At 38.4% G+C, this 24462-nt stretch overlaps 1 long non-coding RNA gene across 1 annotated transcript; it reads right to left on the bottom strand.

Annotated features, from left to right (window-relative positions):
* Nucleotides 1-18534: 18534 nt before the first annotated feature.
* LOC149205341 (uncharacterized) lies at nucleotides 18535-19528 on the bottom strand. Its single transcript, XR_016252446.1, has 3 exons — nucleotides 19394-19528; nucleotides 19111-19272; nucleotides 18535-19022 (listed from the first exon to the last, which is right to left on the bottom strand). It is a non-coding gene; the product is annotated as an uncharacterized LOC149205341 (long non-coding RNA).
* Between the last annotated feature and the right edge of the window lie 4934 nt (nucleotides 19529-24462).

Genomic DNA, 24462 nt, shown 5'->3' with positions numbered 1-24462 from the left:
ATCATGTTTGGCTACAGGACCCTGGCTACATCAATCTTGTCTCGGATTTTTGGAAAGCCAATCCTATTGCGAGACATGAATCTTTAACAAAGGGTTTTTGCCATAACCTAAGCTCAAGCACCTTTCCATCATCTAGGCCAAAGAAAAAAATTAGAGGGAGGATCTCACTTTAACTCAAATTGAGTCTGAATTGTGTGCACTGTCAGATGATTGCAACCTAGGGTTTACATCTGCATCTGAAAAATCTCACCTGATCGAGCTTGAAAATCAAAAGGCAAGGATTTTGAAGGAGAGAGAGGAATCTTGGCGACTCAGGAGTAGGGCTATCTGGTTACAAGCGGGCGATGACAACACAAAGTTTTTCCAGAACTATGCTAAAGGTAGAAAAGTTTCTAACACCATTTGGAACTTACCCCTACCTGATGGAGGAGTAGCAGACACCTTCAACAAACTCTCCCATCTTGGCACCTCTCACTTCAAGAAACTCTTTAAATCCCCGCCTGGGTCTAATCTTGCTGATATCATCAATGTTGCTGGTCACTTCCCTCGTTTTGTAAACGAAGATGAGGCAGAAGAGCTAAACTCTCCTGTTACTCTTGGCGAACTGGAAGGGACGTTGAAATGGTTCAAAAAAGACAAAAGCCCTGGACCGGATGGTTGGACGATTGAATTTTATCTTGCTTTCTATGAACTCCTGGGGGATGATCTGTTAAAATTCATGGAAGAGTGCAGAACCTCTGGTTCCATATACAATGTTGTCAATACAACCTTCATTTCCCTTATTCCTAAAATTGATTCCCCCTCCTCTTTCAATGACTTTAGGCCTATCTCCTTATGCAATTGTCTGTATAAGATCATTGCAAAAGTCATTGCAAATCGTATCCAGCCCATCCTCTCTCACCATATAGCCCCCGAACAGTTTTCTTTCCTCGAGCATCGAAAGATTCACGAAGCCATTGGCACGGCCCAAGCGTCCATTCATTTGATCAGGACCAAAAATATAAAAGGAATTATCTTAAAGATCAACCTGGCTAAAACGTTTGATCGAGTCAGTGAGCTCTACATCAAGATACTCCTCATCCATCTTGGCTTCCCCCATGCTTTCGTCACCTGCATTATGGCCTGCATCTCCACTCCAACTTTCAGTGTCCTCATCAATAGATTTGCCTCCCCATTTTTTCATGCTGAGCAAGGCATCATACAGGGCTGCCCCCTCTCCCCCTTACTCTTTCTGATTGTCATGGATGGGCTCAGCAAATTACTTGCCAAAGCTAAAAGATATGGCAGTCTTTGTGGCCTCAAGATAAATTATTTCTGCTACCTTACACGTCTCCTTTTTGTGGACGATGTTCTCATTTTCCTTGATGGAAGCATTAGAGACTCCGTCACCTTCTCAAAAATCCTTTCCCTTTTCTCGAAGGCTATTGGCATGCAGGCTAATCATGGGAAATCCACCATCACTTTAGCCCTCACTTCCATCAATGAGTCTCGGTTTGCTCAGCACCACTTTCCTTATTGTATCATTCCCCTTGATCGTGGTTTCAAATACCTGGGTTTTTGGATAAAGCCCCTCAGTCAAAAAATAGCAGACTGGGTCTGGCTGGTTACCAAGCTGGAAAAAAAGCTCTCAAATTGGAGTCACAGATACTTATCCAGAGCAGGCAGATTGGTGCTCATTAAATCTGTTCTTGAGGCCACCCCTGTTTTCTGGATGGCATTGGCTTGGATTCCCAAGAATATTCTCTCCCGTCTTCAACAGATCTGCAGCAGATACCTCTGGAATGGTCAAATGGATAAAAAAATTTTGCTTGGGTCAGTTGGACCAAGATTGCTTTGCCCAAAAAATGGGGAGGTTGGGGCCTTAAAGACCTAGCTCTATTTTCTCAAGCCCTCGCTGCAAAAATGGGTTGGATATTATTGATAGGGCAGAATCTATGGACCTCTGTCTCCTATTAAAAGTACATTTGGACTCTCCCAATCATGGATTGGCATCGCATGCTTAGCTTGCCAAGAACAGGGATATCTTTTGTCTGGAAGGCTCTACTGAACTCCCCGCCTAGCATTAGAAACAATCTAGTCTGGAGAATTAATGATGGATCTAAAGCTCGCATAGGACTGGATCCCTGGACTAGGGGAGGAGGAAGATTCCAGCTACCCAGAGATCTCATCCAACACCTAAATTCACATGATATAAAGGTTTTTGCACATATATTTGATCAGATGAATACCACCATTTTCTCTCAAGGCTGGAAATATGCCCAACAGCTTGATATTCCTCCTCAATGGCACCAGGAGTGGCAAGATTATATAAATGCTCTGAGTGAATCTCACATCAGAATAAAGGAAGGACCTGATGAACTTATTTGGTTCCTTGCAAAGAACAGCATTTATACCCCAAAGGCCGGCTATCTCAGTCTCTTATCGCACAATCAGCCTGAGCAGATACCAGTATGGTGGAAGAGCATCTGGAAGCTTGGTTCTCCCTCGAGAACAAGACTGTTCTTTTGGTGTGTTCTCAGGAACAAGGTCCCCACAGGGGGAATCACTATCACATCGCTCTTTCCATGGCCCTCACTGGTGTGTTTTATGCAAAAAATCTTCTGAATCGACAGATCACTTATTTCTACAATGTGAAACTCTGAGCAATCTCTGGCAGATTGTCTCCTCCTCGATTCATTTGTCTGGAAAATGGGAGGGTGAAAATATTTGTCGAGCCTGGGAAAATTGGTGAAATTTACATCGTGGCACAAAACAATTATGCCTTCCCCTTCTCATTTGTCGGCACATCTGGCTGGCCCAAAATCGCATCATCTTTGATGACAGAGTTGCTAGGTGGCCGCATATCTCGGCCCAGATTATATCAGCTTTTCACGATCTGCCTGAGCCCAATAGACCTCGGCCTAGGAGACCACATGCCCCTGCTCCTATAGATAAAAACTCTCCCTGGGCTTTTTTTGATGGTGTTGCACAGCACCAAGGATGTGGCGGCGGTTTCATTCTATATCTCACTGAACAGCACTTTTTTAAGGTCAATATGGGGCTTGGACATGGGACAAATAATTTCGCAAGACTCATTACACTCCGTCATCTGCTACATTTTTCACTTGGTCATAATTGCACGGATCTAAACATTTATGGAGACTCAAAAATGATTGTAAATTGGTTCAATAATATTATTGTTTGTCATGCACACACTCTCAGTAATATTCTGGATGAAGTGAACATGTTCAAAGCTCAGTTTAATTCTATTTCATGTCAACATATTTACAAGGAACATAACTGCAATGCTAACGGGCTTTCCAAGGAGGCATGTTACTTCCCTGATGAGAGTGGATGATTCAGGAGCAAAGGGACTCAAATGAGTACCGCTACTATCACAGGCCATACAATGATCAGACTTATCACAGGGCAGATAGTCCCTAATTTTGAGTTTTTTTTGGTAAATTTCTGATGAATATGCATAGACTTATCATATGTATATATTTATTTCAGTATTTTTATTTTGTTTTTATCTCTAGACCATACAGAAAGGACATCGCCCTGCGTGGTGTATGTTAATTACTGTAGATAGCAGCCATGTTTATACTTTTATTTAGACAGAAAACTGAGCACCCTGCATGGTGATGGACGATATATGCATCTTTGTTTGACAAAAACTAAGCACCATTTTTTATTATGGCTCACAAGGGATGGCCAAAGGCCATCGTAGAATACGCTGAAAAGCATCGACAACATGTAATTTTTCAATTATAATGAAAGATTACGATTTTTCCAGTGAAAAACTATCTTTTTTGGGCATTGTTTTTATTGTAAAAATTTTGGTCATCAAGCTAGACATTGCATGGCCCGTAAGAATGAAACACCAAAATTGAAGGATCAATCAAACAAACTATATGGTCCCAAAGGGCAAGGACAAATCAAGACCTACAACTCTTTTGACTCCTTGGCCAAATTTGATCCGATCTGCTCATTATGTAATGATAATGGACACAATGAACAAAATTGCCCCCTCAAAAGAAGAAAAGAAAAAAATGGGAATCCCAACATGGATAAATGTGGCCTAGCTCTATGTGCTCACAGTGATGAAAATCATTTGTTTGTGGATGGTGGGTGCTCCAGACACATGACAGGAGACAAAAGGAAGTTTGTCTCATTGAACAAAAATGAAGGAAATGTATCATTTGGAAGTGGATCTGCCAAAATTGTTGGAAAAGGAACTATTACCCTTATTAATGGAAAAGGAAAGGCTCAAAATGATTTGCTAGTAAATGGGCTCAAACACAATCTCCTGAGTGTTAGCCAAATCTGTGATCACGGAAATAATGTTGTCTTTAGCACTAAAGATTGTGAAATAAGGAATTCTTTCTCAGGGGAACTTGTGGCGAAAGGGGTTAGAACATCAGACAACATCTACATTCTGAACAAAATTCAAGAAGATAAATGTCACTTAAGTCAAACAGATGAAAGTTGGCTGTGGCACAAGCGACTTGGACATACAAGCTTCGATAACTTGATCAATATCAGCGATATTAATGCAATGCGAGATATCCCAAAGTTATTCAAGCCAAATCAAGGAGTATGTGGTCCATGTCAACATGGAAAGAAAACTAGAACCAGCCACAAGACCAAGGAGTTTTCTACATCAAAGCCTTTGGAGATCATCCACGCTGATTTATGTGGACCAACTAGAACTCTGGCACTCCAAGGAGAAAGGTACTTTGCTTTATTTGTTGATGACTATACTAGAATGATGTGGGTATATTTCATAAAATATAAATCTGAAGCATTTGAATGTTTTAAGAATCTTAAAGCTCTTGTAGAAAATCAAAAGGACTTTAAGATTAAATGTCTCAGAATAGATAGAGAAGGGGAATTCACATCAAAAGAATTTGATGAATTCTGTAAAGTACATGGAATCGAAAGAGAACTCTCTGCTGCCAGAACACCCAAAGCAAAATGGGGTAGTTGAAAGAAGAAACCGAACAGTTCAAGAAATGGCAAGAACAATGTTAATAGTCGCTGACTTGCAGCCAAAATTCTGGAGAGAAGCAGTCAGGACAGTTGTCTATACCTTGAATCGAACTCAACTAAGACCAAATAATGAGAAGACTCATTATGAATTATGGAAAGGAAGACCTGCTTCAGTAAAATACTTCAATATTTTTGGAAGCAAGTGCTTCATAAAAATCAATGATGGTTCACCAGGAAAATTTGATTCTCGGGTCGACGAAGGGATATTCCCTGGATACTCTACAAGGAGCAAAGCCTACAAGTTCTACAATAATCGACTACGGAAAACAATGGAAAGCATTGATGTGCAGATTGATGAAGACCTTCTAGAAAAAGAAATTGAAGAACATGAAGTTGACCCTCTCATTGAAGAAGAACTTGAAAAGGAAGAAAAATATCAAGAAAAACACAAGGAAAAAGAACGATCTCAAACCCCTTCAAAGATGAAGTTTCTCCAAAAACATTACCCAGAAGAGCAGATTATTGGCAATTTAGATGAAGGGATGCAAACCCGAAAAACGCTGACAAGTACACCAAAGAAAAATGATGTTGCTCTTCTATCCATGATAGAACTAGAAACATTTACTCAAGCAAGGATCCTCATTGGTTAAAGGCCATGGAAGAAGAAATGTCTCAAATCGAGAAGAATGAAACATGGGAGCTGGTACCTCGTCCAAAGGATAAAAATATAATTGGAACCAAGTGGGTGTTCAAAAACAAAATGAATGAAGATGGACAAATCATCAGAAATAAGGCAAGGCTTGTGTGTAAAGGCTATTCACAAATTGAAGGAATTGACTTTGAAGAAACCTTTGCACCATTAGCTCGTGTGGAATCTATTAGGATGTTCTTGGCATTTTCTTGCTCAAAAGGATTTAAAATCTATCAAATGGACGTAAAATCAGAATTTCTGAATGGGGAACTCAAGGAAGAAGTCTACATGGAGCAACCAGAAGAGTTTAATCTAGCAGAAGGAAAAGACTTTGTTTGTAAGTTGAAAAAGGCATAATATGGGTTGAAACAAGCTCCTAGAGCTTGGTACGCAAGATTGGATCACTATCTACAACAACAAGACTTCAAGAAGGGGGTGGCAGAAAGTAATCTCTACATAAAGATGGATGAGGATAAGTTACTAGTCACACTAGTCTATGTTGATGATTTTATTTTTGCTAGTAATAATGATGAGATGAGCCATGAGTTTGCTCAAAATATGTCAAAAGAGTTTGAGATGTCGATGATAGGAAAGTTATCTTACTTCCTCGGACTACAAGTATCTCAAACCACGGTAGGCATGTTCATATCTCAAGCCAAATATCTTAAAGACATGCTTAAAAAATATGGAATGGAAGATTGTACACCCATGAGCACACCTATGACCACAAATTGCAAATTAAGCAAAGATGATGATTCTCCTCCAGTAGATGCAACTCATTACAGGTCAACAATTGGAGCCCTTCTATACTTAACTGCTACGAGACCTGACATTATGCAAGCAGTAGGAATGGTGGGAAGATTTCAATCACCTCCTAAACAATCCCATTTGTTCGCTGTAAAAGGAATTCTCAGATACTTGAAAGGAACTCCTGACTTCGGTCTTTGGTACCCTAAGAGCTCAACTCTTACTGTGACTGCATACAGCGATGTTGATTGGGCTGGAAGTGTCGATGATTGAAAAAGTACTAGTGGAAATGCATTCTTCCTGGGAGACTGTCTAGTATCTTGGCTCAGCGAAAAACAGACATCCATTTCACTATCTACAACTGAAGTCGAGTATATAGCTGCCACAGATTGTTGTACTCAAATATTATGGATGAAGGAAGCTCTGAAAGATGTCAACATAAGTACAAATCAACCAATCACCATCTATTGTGATAACACAAGTGCTATAAGCCTCAGCAAAAATCCAGTGATTCACTCAAAGACTAAACATATACCATTCAAGTATCATTTCCTTTGTGAACAAGTAGCTGAACAAAAAATCATCTTGGAATATATCAATACTAAGGAGCAGATAGCTGATATTTTCACAAAACCTCTTCTGTGAGAAGCATTTGAACATCTTCATCAAAAGATGGGGGTTATTCCTTCAGCATCACTTTAAGTTGATTCATAAAGATGCTGCATGAAAGGGGGAGCAGTTTGACAGGGGGAGTTCTAGTGCACTCCTTTGCCACTGATGTCAAAGGGGGAGAGAAGAAGATTATTGCCATCAATGACAAAGGGGGAGATCGTTGATCTAGATTGTCATTAATGTCAATATGGCAATATTCTAGGATACTAAATGATGATATGAAGCCAAGGAGATGCAGAGCAGATTCGGGAAGAAACAGGAGCAAGAAGCCAAGGAGCAAAGCCATCAGGGAAGCCATTGGAAAGACATTGGAATCCAAGAACAGAAGCATTCAAAGAAGAGCTATCGGAAGAGTTCATCGAAAGCATTTTATCGAAAGCCATCATGAAGTCAAAACGTAAGAGGTAGAAGTCATTAGAAGCCATGAGAAGCAAAGAGGAACACATCAATGGAGGTGCATAAACAGTGTTATCAGAGGAGTTAACATATCGGAGGAGTATTGCATAATATCAGAGCAGAGAATATCGGAAGTCATAGGAGCTATTAGAGCAGAGCAGAGCTATCAGAGTAGAGAATATCAGAGCAGAGAAGAGTTATCGGAGCAAGTAAAGAAGAAAACAAAGAGCACAGCTATCGGAAGAGCGGGGGTAGGAGTGTACGTTTGTTTTGATCGTGGTTGAAGGCCCGCACTAAATCCTAGCCGTCAATCAAGGAAGTCAACCCTTAGATCATGGTCAAACTGTAGGGGTTAAGGTCGGCTTTAATCCATGTGCCAGTCGAAGTCCCGCAAACCTCCGATTGTGATATGTAATATGGACCCGACTGCACCACTATGACATAACTTAATGCAATATCGCATCCGCCCATTGGAACTTTCATATCGCAATTCATAAATGGATGTCACATTAATAACTGCGATTGCGATATTATTGTGGACCCGCTACACCATTATAACATGATTTAATAGTATATCGCATCTGCATTGGAAGTTATGTATCACAAAGGAATGCCACTTGAAAACTGTGATTGTGATAGCATTGCAGACCCGCTACACCATTATAGCATGGCTTAACTAAATATCGCATCCGTTGAATCGCAAAGTTCAAAAGGGTTGACACCGTCGGACTATCGATTGCGATAAGTCTTGTGAACCTGACCGCCGATTGCGATATAAGTTGTGGACCCGATTGAGTTATCAAAAGAAGCTTATTGGAATATCGCATCCGTCAGAAATAGGGGCATCGGCAATGTTATATCGTGAAGCCAAAGGGTTGCGATTGTGGGAGTTTCTGAAAGTTGTGATTTCGAATTGAGGTAGTGACGTGGCATGTGGGACCTCCCTGTTGGTATAGCCTCTCCTATGAAATCCTCCGTAAATATTGAGTCTATTGTATAAATATTTAAAAGGGCCTCTCTGATATAATTTTAATATGCAACACTTTTGTAATTCGGCCTCTCTTCCAAATGAACGTGTTTTTTGAGTATTGGTGAACTCGAAGAGACAGAGGAAGCCGAAGAGCGAGAAGCCAGAAGATCAAGCGAGCGAAAAGGAAGCCAAAGGTCAGGGCGTATCAAGCATCTATAACAGAGAACAAGGAAAGTTTAAAGGTGGGCACTGTAAGAAACAGAGGAAGTCGAAGGTTTGGAAGACATGGAAGAAGCAGAAGAACAGAAGTAAGTCGTAGGTCCAGCAGGGTTGGGAGCAGAGAATTACTACGAAATATATCCAGACAATTTACAATAGAGGGTTGGAGTCCTTGGGGTTGGTGCCTCAGAACTGGAAGGATTGGTGTCCTGGGAGTTGGTGCTCCTAAATCCAAGGTTGGTGCCTTGATAAGACAGAGTTGGTACTCTAGAGGTTGGAGCCTCACAAAAAGTCCAAGTTGGTGCTTGGCAATTGCTTGAAGCCCTATATACATTGTACTTGATTTGTTGCAAAGATTATATTAATAAAAGCATTTATTCTTGTTTTATTTATTTTTGTGCTTTAAATATAGATGATTTAACTGATGAAAATAACAATTGAAAAGAAACATTGATTAACCCCTCCCCCCTCTCCCCCACCCCCTCTCAGTATTTCCAACAAGTTCCTCATTATTATTTATAGCATTCATTTATAATTCCTTTCTTTTCTTAAGTTAAAGTTGACCCATAATATTTTTATACATGGTTAGTTAGGGAAATGTGTGCATTAGTAAGGAATTCTTCATGTTGCAATACTTTTTTTGGTTAAAGTTATATCAACCACATTAATATTTTTAATGTGGTTGTACTAGTTGTAGTTACAATGAACCTATTGTTAAAAGTTACAAATACCCCTTCTAATTTATCTTACAAGTATTATAATGTCATTTTCATTTATCCATGCCCATTATTAACATGCATACTCTCTCCCCTTTGTAGTTTATGGGTAATATGACCTTTGTAGTTTGTGGATAATATGTAGACAATCCCTTATAAATTTTTATTTTAATAGATATTTCTTCACAATTTATTGATTTCATTATTGTTTTGCATGAATAACTTAATAGTGTAATTACTCCCTTAAAAAAACACAAGTTCTTCCTCTAACAATGGAATCCCAACACCATAAATTATTGGAGGGCATGTGAGAGATAGAGTAGAGACCAAGAGTTGTCATTTGTGGATCAAAGCCTAATTTGGAAGGCTCATTTCTTTTAAATCCTTATACACCATTAATATCAAGCAATATGGTTTGCATAACACATTCACTTTCATCTTTTCTCATATTTTTCCCATTCTAGGTCATTATTAACCCTCCATTAGAATATTTATCTTATAGTATCTATTGTAGGCTCCTCCTAACCTTCTCCTTTGCAGGGATTTTATATCAGCATGTCCTTTAGGACTTGAAATCCCTTTGAGATATAATCAACATTAATATATCTCCCTAAAATGTCATCTTCTCAATCTTTCCAATAAACCATGGCAGTGCCCCAGTGGCTACAATCGTGGACTAATTTTGTAGCATATAAACACACATTGGCATCAAATGACAATGCATCCCCTATCAATAGAATTATATACTTATTTAGTATTAAAGGAATGAATTTGTGATATATTCACATGCATCAATAAACCTATAAACCATTGCACATATTTCAATATTCGATCCAATATATTATGTGATCTTTGGACCCTTGTGTTCCTACCACATTGTTTCCCTTTCCTTTGTCTAAATTTAGCATTTTTATTAAATAGGATCATATTTTCTCCTACATGTTTTTCATTAGCATGTGTTGAAAGCATAGGCTACAATGACAGAGTCATTTAAATTGATTCAATTGTTAACTAACAACAATCTCAAATGGTTGCATCACTTGTTAAAGGGAACTACTTTGTCTTTCAACAATGGATTTGCAAATTCTTCATGTAATACTTTGATGTTACCAAATGATATGACACAATCATTCATCATCCTGAGTTTCCAAGGTTTAAGGGCCAAACAAGTATAGTTTTGACTTTTTTAATAGGTGGAGAGAAGTGATGCATGTTTGTACATCTCCCTTGATGGATGATAAATCGTAAAGTTCCCCTCCTAGTCTTTCTTATTGGTGGTAAAACAATGGGCATTGTCATTATTCATGCTATTGTGCGTATATGAGATTGAGTGTGGCTAACCTTATTATTAGTGTTTAAATATTCCATTCTTGATCATGTAAGAAATATCCAAGAATTGTGTTTCTTACAATGCCCAAGTTGTATTCATGGTCTTTCCAAGTAATTATGGGTATCTAAAACCTTCAATTAATCATGTGTCTCTACACCCTACCACTTCACCAATAGCCCTAATTTGTCTCATCCCATTATTAAACTTGGTTTTGAAGGCCATGTTATGAATATAGATTCTAATTGTGAAGAAGCATTATGGTAATATGTTTTCCATGTTCCAATTTTTTCTACATGGATATAACTTATATATGAAATGAACCATTTACAATCAAAACAAACTCCAAGTGTGCAAGAAAAAAATTACATGAGCTTTATGACTCAACAAGCAATGAAGATCGGTCCATGAATGTGGAAACAACATATATTGACATAATATACCATATATTGAGGATGTACCATGATCCCAAGGAGTTAAATAGGTTGCCAATGTTGGTGGGCATTTGGCTATTTCTATGCCATTGGGTGTTTGATTCAAATCCCTATGCGTGATGCACACTAATCTACATCAATGGCTTATTGGGGATGTCATACACAAACATGGAGAAGCATCCCTTGTGTTTCTGAGGATTAGGAAAAAATTATTTTGGGTTTAATGTGTATGTTAACATACCCTATATCAACCCGGATGCGTGTGCATAGCAGAGAGTTCAGTACGCTGGCAGCGCGAAGGAAGAGCACGTGGCTCATCACAAGTGCCAGCCAGCATCGCACAAGAATTGATTTAATGTCACAGTCCGTAAACATAAATGTTGCAATAACGCAGCTCACTCCCTCTTGCAGGTGTGTTAGTATATCGGTAATGATGCTCTGTTTGTTATTCCTTCCCGCTCCTCCCTTCTGCACTTGTTGGTTCAGCAAGGTGGAAGACAGTCCAGGGTATTGGCGGTCTCAGAATCAAGGCGACGACATTCGTATGGGCTTTCATGCTTCAAACACTCCTCATTGCAACTCCCTCGGTCGCCCCCTCTCAGTCCCATCCACGGCTGACTGTTCGGTTCCCCCAGATTTCTTCAAGATGCCAAGAATGCGCACCAGGATGATTAGCAGAAGAGGCAGCTCCCGAGGCCGAGTCTCCCGCCAGCCTTCCTCCACTACCTCGGACCCTTCGTCAGAGGCTTCGGATTTTCGTTTTGAAAGATACCCTGAGACTAGAAGCGGACGCGGCAGAGGTCGAGGGAAAATCTTCTCCGAAGAGCGCTCTCTCCATCCCAATTCCCATACAGCTCGCTTCCGCTTCCCATGCACCCTTGGCAACTCCTCCTTCATAGCATCCGTTACTGTCGAGTTGTGCGAGGCTTCTGCGGGTTTGGAGGCTGACAGTCCTGGACATCCTTCGGTACCAAGAATGGAAGACCAGATTGATACCACGCAGAATGTGAATACTCAGAGAAATACCCAAGGCGGCTCTGCAACTCTGGATTCGACCTTCCAAGCCGGTCCGAGCGCTCCTTCAAGCGGGGGTCCTTCAGGAAAAGAGGGCCGACCCTCTGAGTGTGAAGACCCAGACCAATTTGGCTGCCGCATTGTTGAAGAATCGCCTCCAACATCGCATGAAGAGTGATCAGGTCTGCACCTTATGATTTTTGTTCAATTGCTGAAAGAAGTTGCTCACTCCCTTCCGGATTCACAGCCTTTTCACGTTTTCAGCTCTCAGAATCAGGTCTCTTTCAATTTCGGATTTGTCGGTTTCCCCTGCGTGGGCGGTTTACTCCCGTTTTTGTTCAGTATGTTAATGGGTCACTGTCTTGGTAGCGGCTGCGCTGTTCCTTTCTTTTTGTCTCGGTACTCCGTTACTGTTTTCAGTTATCTTAAGTCTCAAAGCAAGTCAGTATGTTGGTCTTTTGGTCAATTTCCTAAGCGATTTTTGTAAGCATGCCGACTCATCGGCTAGAACTCTCGAGGCCTCTGCCTCTCTGTAACCATATTTTTGTATCAATATAGGAGTAGTCATATTCAAACAAAAAAAAAAAAAACATACCCTATATCAACATTTCCTAAACCTATCATCACTTAATTCTCAATTTCGTATACATCAACATCACCCACATATAATTCAACATTTCACAACCAAATTAGCCATGTGGTTATTGATTCCATACTTGACTTGCCTAACAATCTTTTCAATTAAACAAACAAAACATTCTTTTGATCCATCTTATAATATTAGTCCTTGCAACAAATAAGACATTTTATGGTTCACTACATCATTTAGGACTATTTTAAATCATTTTAAATAATAAAATCCTCCCATTGCAAACAAGCCCAAAGGGGGGTTGATGGTTCAATGAAAACAAGATGGTGCTATTGCACCCACCAAGGTTCAATTCCCCTAGAGTGGCATATTTTCCCCTTATTGGTTGATGTGTTTCATAAGAAGCTTTATTCAATGAAAAGACATCATGGTCGTTTAGTTTTCACATTTGGTGAATGATAAATAATGAAATATGGTGTTTCACCACTTGATAACTAGTGAATACGTCAAAGGAAGGATCCTCAAGAAGTTCCTTAATGTAACAAAAAAAAATTAATGATTATTGTCAAACTTCCTTTATACACTCAACAGAGCATTTCATTTTCAATGTCTAATAATAGCCCAACCTATATGACATGAAATTACTAGCCAATTTTGGTTTCGCATAAATTGTGATAAGGCATTTTTAGAGAATGTAGAGTGAGAGCAGAACAAAAAAAAATAACTTAGTGGGAGTTCAACATTTTCCAAATTTATTCATGTTAAAAAGTGTAACTAGGTTCGGTCTTCATAATGACATGTAATTTTGATTTTATGTAATTGATGTAAAGAAGAAAAATAAGCAAGGAATTTTATTTTTAGTGATGGCTCCCATTGTGAGCAGTTATGATTTTTCATCTAGTCATAAAAGTCAATTTGAGTTTAAGTCATGTATGAAGGACCTTTCTTGGGCATGTTACACATTTGTATGATTCATTCAATAAGTATGAAAGCCCTCCAAGACAAGCACAAGACCTCTCCTTCAATTCGGCTACAAGATGGAGTAAATAATTTACACAAAGAGACATGTTGGTTCACCCTCTTTAAGTCGGCTTATTACAGGCTCCAACGACTATAAATAAGGCAGTTTGGATTTCATTTGAAGGTAGAATTTCAAAAATAGTAATTCGGTAATGGTCTGCGATTAGAAGGACTGCGAAGAGTCAAGGATAGCAGCACTATAATCAGCGAGAAGGAAGAAAGGAAGACTGAATTGTTTGGGTTTGTCTTTGGGCTAATATCTTCACATATATGGCAGAAAACTAGGGCTTTTTCAGTACCATATCAGTCCAAGAAAGGGTCTCCAAAAAGGGTCATCTTATCAGCGCTACTTCTAGTCGAGTTCACATAGAAGAGTCCTCAAGAATAGTGAAGGAAGGAAGGCATCTCCAAGTTTGTTTTCTCTCCTCACACGTGTGGAACTTTGAAGTATGTGAAAATTCCAAACCGGAGTTGTACTGCAGCAACTATAAATTATTTCCTAATTGTTCATGTTATTTAATAATTTATTTGTTGTTTGCTACATAAAATATTGAATAATCACACTGCAATCTACACAAATAAAATTGCGGAAGAATAAAACGCTGGAAGAAATGCTAGCACACACAAATAAAGCAACACAAATATTTTTGGACAAAAGTCCCCGGAAAAAAACCCAACTTGGGAACGCTGGTGCAGTCACTCAGGGTTTTATTATTATGTAGCAATGAAATAATCTGAGTACAATCTGGATGTCGAACACTGACAATCTTTCAGAGAAACATTGGCAAAAATATGGGAATTTACCCACTCCAAGAAATCTCAGCTCTTGATTGTTTACTGAAAATCAAGTCGTCCTCCTTGCTCTGCATAGCTACTATGTCACCTTTGCACAGTGTGCTACACAATTAGCTCGGAACAACTAAAGATCAAGTCATCCTGCCTTCTGCTGACTGGGAAACTGACCCTCTGGCACTCTAGAAATACTTTTCGGCCTCTGGAACTGAAAACTAGCTTCACCCAACGAAATCAAATTGCTCACTGAAGCTTCTATGCTACCTCTGCGCAGCTTCCTGGAGAAATCTCAGTCTTTGTCTGCAATGCACTCACTGAATTCGGAAATCTTCCTCCGACTTCACTGTCTCTACCTCTCTCTCACTGCTTCAATCTCTAGCTCTCTCTCCGGCAATTGACTGCTGCTAATCTAGAAATTGATTTGCTCAGAAATTGAAGTGTTTTTTCCATCACCACATTGACCTTCTCTTATACTCCTTTGTTAGAGCACCAACAACCAAGATTAAAACATAATCGATCGCTGGGCTCATCTCTGGATCGGTCCATGTAAGTTTCTAGATGATTCTCCCCTTGACTTAATTAACACTAATTCATTAACCATATTCCATAAATTTAGACTTAGATAATATTCAAAGCATTAGTTAATAATCTAATTAAGTCATTTCTAGGCGGAATTTCCATAAACGATTTTTGGGTTTTGGATATCTCATGTATTCTAGCCTCTCCGCCAAATTTCATGGCTAAAACACATCAGATGCTACAAAAACTAACAAAGTACGGACTACAGTTCTATGGAAAGAGACCAAATTTTCAAAAGTGTGAACAGTTTAACTTGTGTTGACCAAAGGAGAAAAGAGACATCAGTTTGATTCAAGGAAGGATCTCATCAAGAAAGGCATGTGACTTGGTCTTGGAGATGCAAATAGGTCAAAGGTCTTGGTATTCGTCAATCAAAGTCTCTATAAGAAGAAGAATTTGTTCGAGTTTTCCTCTCAAGTGAGAGAGGTTTTGGCCTTCGCTGATAGCCTATATTATGTGTCTCTTGTCTCTTTATGGTTTATGCATTGGAAGTTGTTTGATGAAGAAGAACACTAATAATTTAAGAAAGAGAAGATCATAATCTAAGAAAGTAAAAAACATTCACAAGCAATTATCATAAGAAGAGAAATCACCTAATACTTGATGCCCTAGATTTTTCAACAATTTATACTATTAAAGTATTAGAAAACAACATTCTACAAGCGCCCATGTCATATATCTCATTACAACAATAACAAAAAGAAATAGTCCATACCCTACTAGGGTGTTGTAAGCCTTTTCTTGACTATAGAGGTGTACTTTGTACATGACTAAAAACTACATACAATACCTTTGTAATAAAAACCAAAGACAATGCATTAACTTCCAACGAGGATAATAAGAAATCCTAGATTATGGTCACTATATTGCCTTCGCAATCAACTTTGTGAGTTGGGTGAGTGGCTCCTTTAAGTTCATAGATTTGTTTGAACTTAGTTGGTGGAATCCCCACTTGAGGGAGACAAATAGTTACATAAATTTAGAAAGTGGTCTTCCCAATCACAATCAAGGGTTTTGTCATGTATCACTTCTAACATCATGATGCAGTACTCTAGTGCTTTGAATGGTTGTTCATGCTCATATGAACTCTGCCACTCAAAAAGCATCCACTTATTGCACTCAATAACTTGCTTCCCAAGCCATGTCACCTATAATTACTCTAACCACTTCCTTAACACATTCTACTTTCATCATCAATCAATGGAAATAAGCCACTTCCACTTTCCCCAGCAACAATTTCAAAAAAAACTAGTACTTTTGAGAAAACCTTTTCAAAACACTGGATTACAAAGAAGCTCTATTACTTTTGAGAAAACCTTTACAAAGAAGCTCTATTGTCATGAAATATCAACAGTAAAATTTTCAACTTGTGCTCCCACATCGAGAACAGAAAGCATGGCGATCAAAAAAGGGGAAAAATGTGATATGAGCAATGTTAATTCAGCGTCTAAATCCTATATCACAACTTGAACCACCCTTTCAATGTTGTCGTACCATAAAAATAATCATAATTAATAAAGATAATTAATCATATGAGCAATGCTCCTCCCAGCTCTTCCCAGCTCTTGTCTAAGATAATTTGCGGGACAAACAAGCAAATTATTTATGTACTCATTATAAACCATGACTTGTGCCAAACATCACAAAAAGACACTTGATAAGGTATAGAGACAACACTCTATTATTTTGCTAAAAAATTATTACCTAGTTAACATTACATCCCATATCCTCCACTCAAATAAAAATCATTATCCAGTTAACCTTCCACCCTAAATCATCTATTTTAGCTCCTCAAAATCTTAATGTGCATACACTCTAAACAAACCACCAAAATAGAAGTGAATTTCCAATATGTATGCAAGAATAAGCCCTAATTGTAGAAAATATAAATTTCAAATTGCCTTTAACTTGATCTAATCTTCACCAATTTTACTAAGCAACTACAACTTAAGCCCTTCTCCACTGAATTCTCTTTTCCAAGGAATTTCAAAATAAATAGCCCATGTACACAAACCATTACTCAACACTAATATGGAAATATCCACTAATTAGTTTCTGTAGCTTCCATAGCAATATTTAGATTTTTAAGAGAATGTTAAGATACCAAGAATATAACTCATAATTGACCTTTTTAACATTTCCATCGATAGGGTTGATTTCCATCCCAAGCACATGTTAAACCTACAATATTAGTTGGCCCAATAAGCTATCTTAAGATTATCCTCCTACATTTAATCATGAAAAAGGTAGAACCTAAAGTAAATCATACAAGAACAAACCATTATCCTTTTTTAACTTTTAGGTAATGGTGCTTTTATATATTTTACTTTATCATTAAGAACATATTGATTGTTTCTCAATCATACCAAAGTGTTTGAGGAATTAGCAATATTGATTGTTTCCCAGTCATACCAACTGTTTATGAGGAATTAGCATTCTTAGGTAATGGTGCTTTTATATATTTTACTTTATCATTAAGAACATATTGATTGTTTCTCAATCATACCAAAGTGTTTGAGGAATTAGCAATATTGATTGTTTCCCAGTCATACCAACTGTTTATGAGGAATCAGCATTCATACTAATTCAAGGAATATGAAACGATGAAATTTATGTCTTGTTTCATACTAGTGTGAATGTAAATATTTTCAACTATCACCACTCAAATACGATAAAGACAAGGATTTCACTAGTAACAACGGGAGTAAACCAAGCATGATCAATTGGGTCAGTTAACTATTAAGATGTGCAATAAATGTGTTCATCAAATTTGAGCTGGGAATGCATATTTCAACAAGACGAACTCCCTAAGTATCAAAAAGTGAACCATGGAAATTGTTTGGAAACTTCTTAATCAGATAAACTAGAAGCAAATAAAACTCGTGCATTTGATTCCTGCAAATCATATCTTCATTCTTGTTTACTTTTGTCACTGAATATAAGCATATCCAGAGTGCCATGGGAAGAGGGACCATGTGAAGGGATGCAATCAAAACAAATTATGAAATTCTGCTTACAAGCATATATATATAAGCAAATAATGCACTCAAATTCATTTTAAATCTCTATGAAACATCCAAAAAACTGAAATTCCTAAGAAAATTGATTTTGTTATTTATATATACACACAATTGAAAGAGATATCTGAGACTGATACATGCATAAATTTCCTTCCAGAACTACAATGATACAAAATATAGCAGAAGTCTGTAGGAAGCAATATTCAACTAATTTTCCCCGGCTAAGAAAATCTAGGATGACTTCTGAGTAGGATAGCCAAAGCTAAACTATACATTGCTGCCGTATTAGATATGAAAGCAAACAGATCATTCTAGTTCTCTAAGCTAGTTTTCCAGAAAAGCAATAACAAAATGGATAGCAAAGAGCATCATGCTAATTGAATGAAGAATCGTCAAAATAAAATTAACTCTAAACCACGACTGCCACAACCACATGCGTGTATTACAACTTACAGCCAACTTAACAACAAATAGAATCTTCAGATCAAGTTTGACATTACAAGCACAAGTCTTGCGTAAACTAGGGAAATCGCAATTTTAACATTAATACCAGCAGGATAATAACACCACCTCCCCCTGGCCCAACAACCCTTTCAGTTCTTAAACACAACACTACACTCTAAGACAACGATAGCGCATAATTTATTGATATCCAAAAATCAGCCATGTCGAACAAGGGCTGTGAGATTGATAAACAGTGCTACAAGATTTCTACAAAAGTGGAAGACCAATCCATTCAATGCAACATTGTCTGTGTCTTCAAAGCAACCTTCCAATCAGAGAATCGAGTAAAATGAATATTGCAAAAAACTGCTTCCATGCAACGATAAAATAAGCACTGTTCACGTACGACCACGGCCACCCCCTGAAAATATGAGACGAAATTCCATAAGCCAACAAATACAGATAGAGAAATAAAAATACAGGACAAACCAGGATTCATTCATTATTACCTCTTCCAATTGGTCCCCTTCCAACACCTTTACCACGACCTGCACCCCGACTTCCACCATCTTCCTGATATCCCCGGCCACCACTTCTTGGTTGTCCCCTCCCACCAGCTTCATCTCCTCTCCCTCTGCCTCTTCCCCGGCCAGTAATAGGAGGCTTCCTATCTGCAGAGGATCCAAAATAGGGACTGATATTAGTTGGATGTAAACAATAACTTCAATCTTGTTTTACACAAGCAAATAAAATCATCCATTGGATAGAATTAATGCGTTAAAGGGTAGGTACCTATACGTTTCTCCTCTTGAACTTTATCAATAACCTGACACCAAAACACATTCAAAGGAAACATAAGCCAGCTGAAGGAAGGCCCCAAAACTGTCCCCTTTTTCAAGGACTCTTAAAATATCTATCAAGAACATTGGAAAGCTTTGTCCTTCATGCTTTCCAATTAATTGACCCTTGCAAAAGACAAAAGCTATGGATGCTTTGCTAGTATTGTTAGTAAAATTTTAAAATTCCAACATCTGAATTTCTCAATGGTGGCAGAACTTAAAACATTAATTTCACTAAAAGACGAAACAATTCACCAAAGTTACGCAAACCATGGGTGCAATTGAAATCAGCAGAAGAATATGGTGCAGGTTTTGCACTCATCGCAAAACTAGGAATCAGAAAATCAAAACCCTAACCCTAATTTTTTATATAAAAACATATTTAAAACTTTAACTTTAATCGAAAATTTAAAACAAATAAATGAAATCACAAACAAGACATAACATCACCAATTCTCAAATGAATCATAACATTATCTTTTACAAATCATAGGTTCATACATGTAAGTTTCAGAATTGAAATCAAATTGAATTTAGAGGTTTTCCTAAATAAACAAAATTTAAAATTTACGACTTGAAAAATGAAACAGTGAAACATTGAAAAGATAAATCAAATTTCAAATTTTCATTTCATGAAATCCATACTTTCCAGAAAGATTGAGATTAGTCAAATGAGGCCCATATATTAATATCAAATTCAAATATCATATATTCGTAATATGTCAACATGGCAATAATAAAGAGTCAAGACTAAATTTCTTCAAAATAACAAAAACTGAGCTTATCTCGAAAGCTCCAAAACGAATAACTGGAAATAAGAAAATCTAGAGTGAGATAGAGAAATATAACAGATGTCATTGCCCTCCGCATATGGAACAGCACCAAATTTCCAGTACAGGCAGAAGATGCAATCATGCAATACATGCCCCCAACAACAGACAGGCCAAACCAAGCATGGATGTCTCATCTAAATCTCCACCACCAAAAGGATCTATAGAAGAACCTAACCAAAGAGAGATTAGGCGTATCAAGCAATCCGTAACCAAATCTGCATCTTCAGGATTCACATCGTATAGCTTGAAAGTACCCTCGCTATAATCTGGCTTCAATCGAGAGATAAGGCAGAGATTGAAGTGCATGTACACAAGATCATCTACGTTTATTTATTAAGTCTATTTCTCTTGACTGAACGGATGAACCCAACGGTTTTTCTTTGTTGTTGAAAAGCTGCAAACCTGTGAAAGAACTTAAGTGTTTGTAACTCTGGAATTTGGGCACCATAATCTCCAAACCATGCGTTAGGCATCATAATTCCCTTATCAGCAGTGCATTTACATTTCTAAATGCACCACTCACTATGTTGAATGAAGTAAATTGGTTCTTTAGCTCCACGAGCTCCATCAGATTAGAGCAAATATTTGAAACTTTTGTTCCAAAAACCATTGGCCACCTCACATCTCATCATAGTATTTTGGAAATAAGGCATAGGCTTAAGCATGCTGAGGGGTATTGTATTTGTTCCATCTACAAATGATTATGTCTTTTATGGTGCCATACACATGAGGGCCTTGCTATTCAAGAAGTTGCTGATTTCTTTCCAACATATAGTCAATTCCCTCGTAAAGATCACCCAACATAAGCACATCTGTATCACAAGTTTCAACAAATCAACCAATGGCTCCATTATGGGAACAAAAAGCTCTGCTTGAACCCACCAAGCTTTATCAAGAATGGTACTTCTAACCTAGATTGTTTTCTCACCGTTGCTCTGTTTCCATGTTTTCCACCATGGATTAACAACCATTGCGGACAAAGCCTACCTCGTGTCTACTAACCATCTGATAATTATATAATGTGATGCAAATCTAATTTCTCCAACCTTCAAAAGTCGTAGTTTAGCAAATTCCATATACATAGCTTGTGCATGTTGGTGGATAGTAATACAAATCTGAACTTTCTTACTTCTCCACATAATTTTTTCAACCATTCAACTTTGACAACAATGGATTTAAAAGCAATAGTTCACACAAGATGTCCAAAATATATATTCATTCTGCCCCTCAATAACCACCTCAGCTACTTTGCATGAAAGTGCATTATCTGTGATGACTTGCACAATATTTGAAGGGGTCACAATCTCAATTGTTTCAGAACTTTTTTCAACAATCCATTCAGCATTCTCCTCCTACCTGAAGTATCTATTGCCCTCAAAAGTATCAGCCTAAAGGAAACATTACAATAATGTTTGCGAAAGGCCTATTTGTTGCATCTATCCAACCATCGAAGATAATGAAAAGACCATTGTAACTCCAAGTAGAATAAACCAGTTCCAAAACTTTCTCCACAATCCATTTCTCTTTCCATAGAAAGATAGTGTGCACTTTCTCAAAGTTTGGCCCCTTGTAACCCCCTAGGGGCTCCATTAACTGTCCTAAGCATGTCTTGCCAATATGGAGAACCGCACCACATTGAAGGGTATTCCACATGTAAATATGGCTCTTGCAACCCTGTTGTTCTCTCCCTCCTAAGTCTTGTTACCGCTCAAACTAGTCGGGAACCTAAAGGGGATCCCTAAGGGAAAATGCTAGGTCAAGGGCAACAAATGGAGGCTTAGCCCACTGTCACCTCAACTAAGGCTCCCTTCTATTTACGGACTTTCACCGATGGGAGGAGACCTAGTATCTTATGGAGTCACCGATAAAGTTTAAGTCAATGAAATGATGTGAAGTGACCCACATAATCCCTTTTCCTGGAAGAGTTAAAAGGATAGAGCTTGCTTGCTTCCCAAGCAAGGTACAATGTCTTCTAGGGGGAGGAAAGGAGGATTTGAGGGTTAGGCTTATGGGATATGACTTATGACGGAATTTCCCAATCCCTAAATCCTTATTGTAGTTGGTATCCCAGATGGTTCTTGAAGAATTTTCTTTCAAAGGAATGGGACCAAGTGGACCCAGTCTAGGGTAGGAGAGCAAAGTATGGCAACCAAAGATTACCCCTAACCTGGACAAGGCATGGAAATGGATCAAAGAAAGAATATCCACTTAAAGGTTTGAATTGATCCAATAAGGTACTAGCCCTTGGGGATGATAGGGCAAAGTTTGGTCCTAAGGCTAGGGCTTGGCTTTTCTCACAACTCCACTGTCGGAATGGCCTCAAATTTGGAGGACGACTTGAGGAAACACCAACGCAGGAGACCCTAAGAGATCGAACTTTTTGGATGGGTAGTTTCCCAGGAAAACGATGCCCTACATGACCCAACTTGGCTAGACCTGGAGAAAGGTGAAAAAGATGTGATTTTAAGTGACCACCTCTTGGTAGATCAGTGCCTTACTCTTGGGAGAATGAGTCTACGATGAATATGAGTGAGGATCCTTGATTCTCAGTCAAGGAGGCCTCAAGACCAATTCGCTAGCCTTCTAGGTCAAGGAGAAGCAATTTTGTAGCTTTTATACTTCGATGTGCAAAGGAGATGGCTTATAAAGGTCAATTCGTTGATAGAATTACCCCTAGACGATTTCGTTCACATTACATGGCCCATACATTTAGAGATGTTATAATAGAGACAAAATTCCACAATTTTAAGCAGTAAATGCATGTAGCAATTATCCCTAGAAAAAGCGAAGATCCCAGTCCAATGTATATGACAAAGTAAAACAAGAATAACATTAAAAGCAAGTGCTTACATGTAACAGAATATATCCAACCATCCGCAATTGACAAAAGAGAATCTCCAAGATAAGATAGACCAATATCCACGCATCAAAATTCACCCATGAAGCTCCAATTCATCCTCTACAAAAAGTGCGAAATTCTTAAGGGAGAGAAAGAATCCAATCCAAAAGTGATGATGAGCAAATGAACTCATCTCACTTGTACTTATACACTAATGAAGAGTTCAAATTAGTCTCCCTGGCCTACATCAGCGCCAAAAATAAAATAATGTGCTAATAATCTAACTTTTGGTGACAAGCCCACCAAACTAGCTCATAAATGAAAGAATAAGCCTCTTGAGAGGTCAAATAATAATCTATGCATGTCCTAGGGCCAACTAAGAGGCCTAAAGAGGTCCATGGATGCCATAATGAAGAGTAGGACCCTCAAAAGTGATGGACAAGGAGTTGACCCCTTGTTCTCCAAATAATAAACATGTGGTGCTCCCAATGGGTGTGGGGGCACAATAATAACATCATGGGTCTCTAAATGAGTCGAGGATGCTTGTAGATCGTCTGTAAGGACTCTGATGATGGTGTAGGGGATGCCACATCATCCTACAAGTCTTGGGTCAGCTGCAAAGTGCATGGTACATCTCTGGGGCCGCCTGGGTAAAGGTGAACCAGGTGCATCATCCTCGTCCAATAGGGTTATCGAGATCACTTCACATCCATCTTAGTTGATCTATCCTTCATAAGTTATTCTTTATATATCAAGTCTCCTCCCATTGGTGAAAGTCTATAAAGAGTAGGAAGCTTTAGTTGTGGCGACAGTGGGCTTTAGCTTCATTGTTGCTCTTAACCTAGCAAGTGCCCCTCTAGGACCCCCTGCTAGTTTGAGCGATAACAAGTCTCGTGTCAAACATTTTGGCCAAAGTTTCAAGGCTTAGTCTCATGTGAGCTTCTTCAATGATTAACGAACTTCATTTCCCCTTTTTGAGATTGATAGTTGTTTGCAACTCCTCCTTTCTATCTCGGGTAAATCTCTTGCTCCACTTGAAATCTGTTCACATCCTTTATAGTGATTTGATCATCATCATTATCACCTTAAAGCCAAATAAATGGGTCTTAACCCTCATGTATAACCCTGTAAAAAAAAAAATTGCAATTGTTGCAATTCCACAAGCAGCGGCAATTGTTGTTCTTCTCCTTCTCTGCCATCTTAGGATATGTTTGTTGTCCCATTGTTGTACATCTTCATGATAGTCACTACCTCCTCTCCCTCCACCACTCCTCCCACCACAACCTCAATGCCAAATTGAACTAATCTACCTGAGGCCATTATCAGTGCTTACAAAAATAGTGAAATACC

Source organism: Pinus tabuliformis, chromosome 1_2, assembly GCF_031772625.1.
Source record: "Pinus tabuliformis cultivar Carrire ecotype Pingquan chromosome 1_2, CPIR1, whole genome shotgun sequence".
Taxonomy (NCBI): Eukaryota; Viridiplantae; Streptophyta; class Pinopsida; order Pinales; family Pinaceae; genus Pinus; species Pinus tabuliformis.
This window is presented reverse-complemented; position numbering and strand designations above follow the sequence as displayed.